Consider the following 10,324-nt stretch of genomic DNA (forward strand, 5'->3'; position numbering starts at 1 on the left):
AACAAACAAACACACACACCAAAAAATATTTTAAGCAGGCAACAACTGCCTGCACGCCAAGAGACTGTTGACTCCTCTTTGGAGCTAGTATGATGTGAAACTTGTTTAATAAAGTAGAATCCACACAGCACAAAGGGAACACTTTAAAAAATTATGAGGAAGAGAGAGAAAGAGAGAGAGAGAGAGAGAGAGAGAGAGAGAGAGAGAGAGAGAGAGAGAGATCTGTTCATCTTCCTCCTCTAGTTTTTCAGACTAGAGATTTCATCTTCCTCTGTCTCTGGTGCTGGTGGCTTTACTGATGGTTGGGGGGATTGGGATAGAGATAGGAAGAAAAAAGTCTTAAGTGCTGATTTTAAAGCTCCCCCCCTCTCTCTCTAGAACGCTCTCTCTCTCTCTCCCTCTGCTCCTCTCCCTCTCCCTCTCTCTCTCGCTCTCTCTACACACACACACACACACACACACACACACACACACACACACACTTCCTAGGATGAAAGAAAAAAATGAAAAGGAAGGCACGCATAGTGATGCATGACTTTGATCTCACTTTGGTCTCAGTACTGGAGAGGAAGGTAGGAAGGCCTATCTAGATGCAATGTGAAGAAGGCCTATGTCAGATTAGTTAATGGCTAGGTAACTGTTACCTAGCTAGTCTGCCATTTTGTTGCAGTTACTAATATTATAAGGACACTTTCTCATTGGTTGTTTCTGCTGTTACTGCCGGAATTCATGACATATTCTGGTAGGTTCTTCTGTGTGATAACACACTCAGAAACCAAACACTGTAGAAGTTAGTCTACTGCTTTCTTTGTTGTCTAGTTACCTGCAATTATCTTGGACCTGAACCGAACACCCAGCAGCATTTCCCAAAACCATCCATGTATAAGCTTTTATAAGCTGGACCACCAACACTAGAGCTACAGTGCAGACAGAGACTATTTGGCACCAGACTTCCATTTTGAGTTTTTGTTTGTGTTCTTGTTTTCTTCTATTGTCCTGTCCTGTTCTGTCCCGTCCTATTCTGTCTTGTCTGTCCTGTCTGTCTGTCTGTCAGTCTCTCTGTCTTTCTGTCTGTAAATCCACACGTGTAGTTCTTTCCATGTCTTATATTTCAAAACAAATAATGCTTGTTGTGCTTCTCATTTCATTCAAGGGTACTACTCTCTAGATCAGAGGAGCCTCCTTACAATTCTCTACAGGTAGTGATGACTGGGGTGTTCAGTGCGACTAAGCAGGAATTATATGGTTGTTACCATTATGCTTGATCTTACCCAAGGTAGGGTTTCAGGGCATGGTTGCCAAGATGGCAAACAACAGACAGTGATTGAAGAGAAGGAACAATAACCTAAAATTTTCCCTCTCTGTCACTGTTTCTCTGTCACTCTCTGTCTCTCTTCCCTCCTTCCCTCCCTCCTCTCTCAGACCTGAATGAACCTTGCAACTAAAGTAAATGTGCAGTGAAAAGAAGCCAGGTGCGGTGCTGCATGTCTTTAATTGCATCACTTGAGTGGTGGAGGTGGTTAGAACCCTGTGAGCAGGCTGCAGACCTGATCCAGGTACTGATTTCCAGGGCTTATGTGCAAAGACCCCTGACTCAACTAAAGAAATGAAGAGGAAATTAAAGAAACAGATACAATTAAGTTGGAATAAACCAAACAAACTAAGGAAAGGGGAAGGCAGTATTGGGGTGGACTGGCTTACAGAGGAGGGGCAAACATTTATTTGCCAGTGCCTCCTCAGTTGAACACACACACACACACACACACACACACACACAGAGAGAGAGAGAGAGAGAGAGAGAGAGAGAGAGAGAGAGAGAGAGAGAGCAATCAATCTGTTAATCTGTTTGTCTCCCTCCCCTAGTTTTTCAGACAGGGTTTCTCTATGAATTCCTCTGTAGACTGATGGCTCAGAGGGCAAAGCTGCTGGCTGTTAAAGGTCTAGGGAAAACATGAAGGCCTAGATGCAATGTGTAGGCCTGAGGGAACTGTTAAGGCCTAGATGCCCTGTGAAGGAGGCCTACATCATGTATACATATATACACACATATTCATATATATGAATATGTATGTGAATGTGTATACACTCATTTATCCTTTATTTTATTAGCTTATTTTGAATATAATTTCCATGCTAATCAAAAAGAGGAAATTTTCTTTGGCATCGGATTCTTCTTGAACAAAAAATGGATATAAATAATCACATATTCAGATGTTATATCTAATATTGAGGAGATATTCCCAGATATGGTGTTAATCCATCATAGTCCATATGTAAACACAAAACAGACGTAGTAAGAATTTTGTCAAGTGGATTTTAACAACTTATATAGGGTTATTAAGAGCAGTGGTAACATTTTTTAACTTGATATTTTATATATTTACATTGCAAATGTTATTCCCTTGCCGAGTTACCCACTCTCCCACAACCCACCCCCTGCTTCCATGAGGATGCTTTTCCTCCCATCCACTCACTTGCACCTCAATAGCATACCATTCCCCTGCACTGGAGAAAGGAACATTCACAGGACCAAGGGCTTCCCCTCCTATTGATGCCAGACAATGCCATCCTCTGCTCCATATGCAACTGAAGCAATAGGCTTTTACATGAGTACTATTTGGTTAGTAGTTTAATCCCTGGGAGCACTGGTAAGTCTAGTTGGTTGATATTGTTGTTCTTCCTATGGGTTTGCAAACCATTTCAGCTCTTCCTTCACTCCTTCATTGGAGTACCCATGGAGTCCGATGGTTGGCTTAAAGCATGCTTGTCTATATCAGTGAGGTTCTGGCAGAGTCTCTCAGGAGACATCCACATCAAGCTTCCATCAATAAGGACTTCTTGGCATCAGCAATACTGACTAGGTTTGGTGGCTGCAGATGTGATAGATCCCCAGATGGGGCAGCATCTAGATGGCCTTTCCTTAAGTCTCTGCTCCACTGTGTCCCTATATTCCCCTCCCTCTTGAGTGTTTTTTCCCCCTTCTAGAAAGGACTGAAGTGTACACATTTTGTTCTTCCTACTTCTTGAGCATCATATGGTCTATAAATTGTATCTTGGGTATTCCAAGCTTTGGACTAGTATATACTAACTGTGTTAATTCACTCAGGATGATAATTCCTAGTTCTATCCATTTGCCTAGGAATTTCATGAAGTCATTGTTTTTAATAGCTGAGTAGTACTTCATTGTGTAAATATGCCACATTTTCTGTATCCATTCCTCTGTTGAAGGGCATCTGGATTCCAGCTTCTGGCTGGAGGGCATTTGCACTATAACTCTTCCAGTCTGATGTCTCTCTCTCTCAGTCATGCTCAAAAGTTTTTGTCCTGGGTGATTCTAGAATCCCATAAAATTACAAAAGCATTTTAATTAAATTAAAATATAGCAAAAGGTAAAACGATGAATAAACTCTGTTCAGCTTAATTTTTTCTTGATTATTATCAGTATATAAGATACATACTGGGTGACAACAGCAAATTAAGAATTACCCTGCAGTCCCTTAACCATTTTCTATGTATCTGTGGTGTTGTGTGTTGTAAGAATGTAGGTGGATGTGAGTGTGTGGTGCATGCCTGTAACTGTGTGGCTTTACCCATCTGTGCATGTGTTTTTGGAGATCTGAGAAGGATTTCAAGTGTATTCTTTAGTGCTGTTCACTGTTCTTGACATAAGTTCTCTTGTTGAACTAGAAATTCAGTGTGGAATTGGAGAACTACTCAGTGAGCCCTCAGGATTCAGAGGTAATAGTTATGTGTAGCTATCCCCTATGCCTGGCATTATGTATACATGCTGAATATTCACACCCAGGTCCATATGTTTCTACCCTCTGAGCAATTTCCCAGTCCTAGATTGATGAATGTTTGCTTAAGATTTGATAACAGACTTTAATTGTTTTTTGTTTTTGCTTTTGTTTGTAATTTTCCATAGGCAACAAGCAGGTGGATATTATAAAAGACACCTGAATAGACCAGAAAATAAAAATAGGAGTAGATGCATTACAAGCAATTCTAAAACACTGCATTTTGCATACTTACCTTGTGAAGCATACTTGATATTTCTGGGTTTGCCTGTTATATAAACAGCATAGTTTGATATAAGGACAGTTTAGACTCTTTAAAGAGAAAAGAGTAAGAGAGATACATCTCTTGAAATAGTATAGAGAATGTGATACTTTTCACATGAGAATTAAAACAGAGCCACATACCATTCAGCAGAGGAAATGAGGGAGAAGTGTGTATATACCTTTAGCAGCACCGTCTCTGGAATAAAACAAACAGGGACATTTAAATAAATATATAGCAGTATATAAGGCTTCATTTGTCTTCCAATATTTGCAATTACATAGTCAAACATTATATGTTGGAGTCATAGATCACTGTGCTATCTAGGATTGCACGATGAGGATGGCATAGTGGCAGTATAGCAAAATAACTGATAGGAAAAGCAGAGCAGTCACCCCATTAGGATTCCTATGAATTGCATTTCCTCCCTGCTGGGAACTAAGAAACAATGGGTGAAACAGTACAAGTACCTCTGTAGTAATTTGGTGTCTTGGGGTTATGTCCAGAGGATATACAGCTGGAGCACGTGGTGTTCAATTTATTTTTAGTTTGTCTGATTTAAAATGTGACTGCTGTTAGTAAACATTTTTGTTATGGTTGCTTGAAATTTATTTGCACTTTATTAGAAATTGTAGAATCATATTTATAATTTGCAGTCCTGGGGGTACTGGTGGTTGTACATGGGGAACAACTAAGTCAGCAAATGATTACGTCAGACAATGCTGACGAACAGAACATGGGATACCACAGTTACAGCTGCCTAAGAACTGATAACCACAACCTAAGGGAAGAGTCTCTTCCCTCAACCTTGACTCCTTTAAGACATTGGCTTCAGCATCAGACAGGCCTTGACAAGTTTGATCCTGGGTAAGGGCATAGAACAAGTGTTCCAGTTATTGTTTTGTCCAGGTCTTTCACACAGCCTAGGGCAGTCCTGCTTCCACATTAATAGGTACTTCATAGTATTCATAAGACTTTCCAGCTGGATGTGACTTTTGAATTTTCTTTCATAAGCAGGGAAGTGTTAGATCACAGTCCTGTCTAACTGGCTGCTTTCCTCAAACCTGCCATTCCCTTTGTAACCTCTCAATATAATTGATAAGCAACATATTCTGTGGCCTTGTATTCTCTCTGTCCCTTGCAATTATGTGACGGGAGGTGTTTCTTTTCTGTTCCAATCTATTTGGAGTTCTGTAGGCTTCTTGTATGCCTATGGGTATCTCTTTTTTTAGGTTAGGGAAGTTTTCTTCTATGATTTTGTTGAAGATATTTACTGGTCCTTTGAGCTGCGAGTCTTCACTCTCTTCTATACCTATTATCCTTAGGTTTGATCTTCTCATTGAGTCCTGGATTTCCTGTATGTTTTGTACCAGTAGCTTTTTCTGCTTTACATTATCTTTGACAGTTGAGTCAATGATTTCTATGGAATCTTCTGCTCCCGAGATTCTCTCTTCCATCTCTTGTATTCTGTTGGTGAAGCTTGTATCTACAGCTCCTTGTCTCTTCTTTAGGTTTTCTATATCCAGGGTTGTTTCCATGTGTTCTTTCTTGATTGATTCTATTTCCATTTTTAATTCCTTCAACTGTTTGATTGTGTTTTCCTGGAATTCTTTCAGGGATTTTTGTGTCTCCTCTCTATGGGCTTCTACTTGTTTATTTATGTTTTCCTGGAATTCTTTCAGGGATTTTTGCGATTCTTTCAGGCATTTTTGCGATTCCTCTCTGTAGGCTTCTACTTGTTCTCTAAGGAAGTTCTTCATGTCTTTCTTGAAGTCCTCCAGCATCATGATCAAAAATGATTTTGAAACTAGATATTGCTTTTCTGGTGTGTTTGGATATTCCATGTTTGTTTTGATGGGAGAATTGGGCTCCAATGGTGCCATGTAGTCTTGGTTTCTGTTGCTTGGGTTCGTGTGCTTGCCTCTCACCATCAGATTATCTCTAGTTTTACTTTGTTCTGCTATTTCTGACAGTGGCTAGACTGTCCTATAAGCCTGTGTGTCAGGAGTGCTGTAGACCTGTTTTCCTCTCTTTCAGTCAGTTATGGGGACAGAGTGTTCTGCTTTCCGGCGTGTAGTTTTTCCTCTCTACAGGTCTTCAGCTGTTCCTGTGGGCCTGTGTCTTGAGTTCACCAGGCACCTTTCTTGCAGCAGAAAAGTTGGTCTTACCTGTGGTCCCGAGGCTCAAGTTCTCTCGTGGGGTGCTGCCCAGGGGCTCTCTGCAGCGGCAGCAACCAGGAAGACCTGTGCCGCCCCTTCCGGGAGCTTCAGTGCACCAGGGTTCCAGATGGTCTTTGGCTTTTTCCTCTGGCGTCCGAGATGTGTGTGCAGAGGGCAGTCTCTTCTGGTTTCCCAGGCTTGTCTGCCTCTCTGAAGGTTCAGCTCTCCCTCCCACGGGATTTGGGTGCAGAGAACTGTTTATCCAGTCTGTTTCTTTCAGGTTCAGGCGGTGTCTCAGGCAGGGGTCCTGCCGCTCCTGGGCCCTCCCCCACGGGAGCCCAGAGGCCTTATACAGTTTCCTCTTGGGCCAGGGATGTGGGCAGGGGTGAGCAGTGTTGGTGGTCTCTTCCGCTCTGCAGCCTCAGGAGTGCCCACCTGACCAGGCGGTTGGGTCTCTCTCTCACAGGGTCTGGGGGCAGAGAGCTGCTGCGGGCCAGGATCCGCGGGTCGGAATTTTTTTTTTTAATGTTGTGTTTTTGTGTGTACTGGTGAACTGTCTGTTACAGAAAAGAGGAAAATGGTTTGTCCAATGGGAACATTCCCTTGGCCTATAGGCCTTGGGGGATTCCACAGGAGTCCAAAAGGTTAAGCCTTCCTGCAGATTAAAGAACAAGCATGTGCCCTGTGGCTTTAAGTGTCTGCTGCTTTACCAGGTTAGATAGGGAGTCTGCCAAAACTGATTGCAGGCTGTTTTGCAGGCTGTCAGGATTTAGACAGGGGATAAAGGGACCTTCAGCCAATTCCAGAGAGTATCTCTGGCCAGGAGCCTTCAGTTCCCCCTACAGCTTGACCTAAGCTTGAGATGGTGCTGAATGAAAACTCAGCAGGAAAAGACAGGTTGCTAGTCTCCAGAGTTGGGGGAGATGACTCACCTTCCCACACTGCAGTTTTGTTGATCATTGTTTCGAGCACTACATTGTAGGACTCTGGTGCCAGAGTGCTCTCTGCTTTGATCTCTGACCAGGCTGGATAGTTGTGTGGGTACAGGTAAAGGGAGAAAGATCTCAGGCAGGGAGGGGGAACCTTTTCTTGCCACCCCATGTGCTGGTCCTTCTCCTTATCCCCACTGCCTGCCACTTTGGTTACCTGGGCTGGGCTGAACCAGCAGGGGACTGACTAGCCAGTGAGGAGTGCAAGGGAGATTCTGGCAGTGATGATTTCCAGAGAGCAGATCTCATCTCCAAGTGGCAGAGTAACAGCTCTTATAACAGAAGCTCATAGACAATGGAATAATTTCTGAACGCCTTCATTGTACTTAAATAGTTTTGTGAATGGGTCAGTGTCTGACAGAAGGTACTTCCTATTGGTTTGTCCTGAGAGCTTGGGAAGACCTCCTCATATACTTATTTGTAGGTGTGGTCCTGCTTCCACCTCTGATCTGTCTTGAGCCTACATGACCTGTGCTGAAGGGGCTTGCAGCATTGCCCTACATGACTAGTCTGTCTCAAACCTCTGAAAGGGGTCTTTGGGGGGACCTGTTATCCTGGGAAATTGGGAAGGCACCAGCAGTCCCCTTTAAGTGTCCTGGGGATTCAACCTATCTCCAGCAGGAATCAGGGTACCTTTCACTGCCTGCCCCTCTAGTGAATTACATTGATGGATTTCCATATATTGAACCATCTCTGCATCTTTGGGATGAAATCTACTTAACCATGATGGATTATCATTTTGATGGTTGCTTGGATTTGGTTTGTAAGAATTTTATTGAGTATTTTTGCTTTGATATTCATAAGGGAAATTGCTCTGAACTTCTCTTTCTTTCTTGTTTTTTTGTGTGGTTTAGGTATAAGCATTGTTGGTATCAAGTGTTGCCTTTAGCATTAACACCGTACAGTCCCACAAGTCGTTTTGGCTCAAGTCTCACCTCCACCTGGGCATCTTTACCTCACAGTACAAATAAAAGCAGACTCCCTCCACCCTCACTCTCTTTTCTGTTCTTTCTCTGGCACCTTCCCCTTGTATTCAATAAGGGAATTATTAAATCTCACCACAAGAAACCGTGTTGGTATTGGTTTCGTGTGCTCTTTCTGGACGGGCGCAGCCAATATTTAACAGCAACAAGCATAATTATGGTTTCATAGAAGGAAATGGGTAGTGTTCCTTCTTTTTCTATTTTGTGGAATAGTTTGCACCATATTGGTATGATATCTTCTATGAAGGTCTGATAGAATTCTGCACTAAACAGACCTGGTCCTGGGCTTTATTTGATGGGGAGACTTTTAATAACTGCTTCTATTTCCTTAGTAGTTATGGGACTGTTTAGATGCTTTGTGTGATCCTGACTTAACTTTTGTACCTGGTATCTGTCTAGAAAATTATCCATTCAATACAGATTTTCCAGTATTGTTGAATATAAGCTTTTGTAGTAGGATCTTATCATTTTCTGAATTTCCTCAGATTCTCTGGTTATGTCTTACTTTTCATTTCTGATTTGTTAATTTGGATACTCTGTGCCCTCTGGTTAGCCAGGCTAAGGGTTTATTATCTATCTTGTTGATTTTCTCAAAAAACCAGATCCCACTTTTGTTGATTCTTTGTATATTCCTTTTTTTTGTTTCTACTTGGTTGATTTCAGCCCTGAGTTTAATACAATTTCCTGCCTTCTGCTCTTCTTGGGTGCATTTGCTTCTTTTAGTTCTAGAGGTTTTAGGTGTTCTGTCAAGGTGCTAATGTATGCTCTCTCCAATTTCTTTTTGAGCTGTGAGTTTTCCTCTTAGCACTGTTTTCATTCTGTTCCATAAGTTTGGGTACGTTGTACCTTTATTTTCATTAAATCCTAAAAAGTCTTTAATTTATTTCTTTATTTCTTCCATGACCAATTATCATTGAGTAGAGTGTTATTCAGCTTCCATGTATATGTAAGCTTTCTGTCACTATTGTTGTTCTTGAAAACAAGCCTTAGTCCATGGTAATCTGATAGGATGCATGCAATTATTTCAATCTTATATTTGTTGAGGTCTGTCAGTCCTGGAGAAGGTACCATGAGGTTGTAAGAAGAAGGTATATTCTTTTGTTTTAGGATGAAATGTTCTATTAATATCTGTTAAGTCTGTTTGGCTCATAACTTACGTTAGTTTCTCTATGTCTCTGTTTAATTTCTGTTTCTATGAGCTGTCCATTGATGAAAGTGGGGTGTTGAAATCTCCCACTGCTATTGTTTGACATGCAATATGTGCTTTGAGCTTTAGTAAGGTTTCTTTTATGAATGCAAGTGCCCTGGCATTTGGAGCATAGATATTCAGGACTGAGAGTTCATCTTGTTGGACTTTTCCTTCGATGAATATGAAGTGTCCTTCCTTATCTTTTCTAAAAACTTTTAGTTGAAAGTTGATTTTATTAGATATGAGAATGGCTACTCCAGCTTTTTTGTTTGGACCATTTGCTTGGGAAATTATTTTCCAGCAATTTACTCTGAGGTAATGTCTGTCATTGTCACTTATGCAGGTTTCCTGTTTGCAGCAAATACTTAGTCCTCTTTAAGTATCCACTCTGTTTGTCTATGTGTTTTTATTAGAGAAGTGAGTCCATTGATATTAAGAGATATTAAAGATTAGGATTGTTGTTTCCTGTTATTTTTTGTTGTTAGAGGTGGAATTATATTTGTGTATTTCTCTTCCTTTGGTTTTGTTGCAAGAAGATTACTTTTGTGCTTTTTCTAGGGTTAGTTTTTCTCCTTGTGTTTGAGTTTTCGGTCTATTATTCTTTGTAGGACATAAACACCTATCTTAAAGAAATACAGCACAGCACAGGTAAGGAATAGAAGCCCTTAAAAAGGAAACACAGAAATCTCCTGAAGAACTACAGGAAAGCACAAACTAACAGGTAAAGGAATTGAACAAAGTCATCCAGTAATTAAAAATGGAAATAGAGACAATAAAGAAAGCACAAAGGGTGACAACCCTGGAGATGGAAAACGAAGGAAGAAGATCAGGTGTCAGAAACACAAGTATTTTCAATCAGAAATCAAGAGATAGAGGAGAGAATCTCATCGGCAGAAGATAACAGAAAACACTGACACAACCATCAAAGATAATGTAAAATGCAAA

Source organism: Rattus norvegicus, chromosome 4 (genome assembly GCF_036323735.1).
Source record: "Rattus norvegicus strain BN/NHsdMcwi chromosome 4, GRCr8, whole genome shotgun sequence".
In the NCBI taxonomy this organism is placed as follows: Eukaryota; Metazoa; Chordata; class Mammalia; order Rodentia; family Muridae; genus Rattus; species Rattus norvegicus.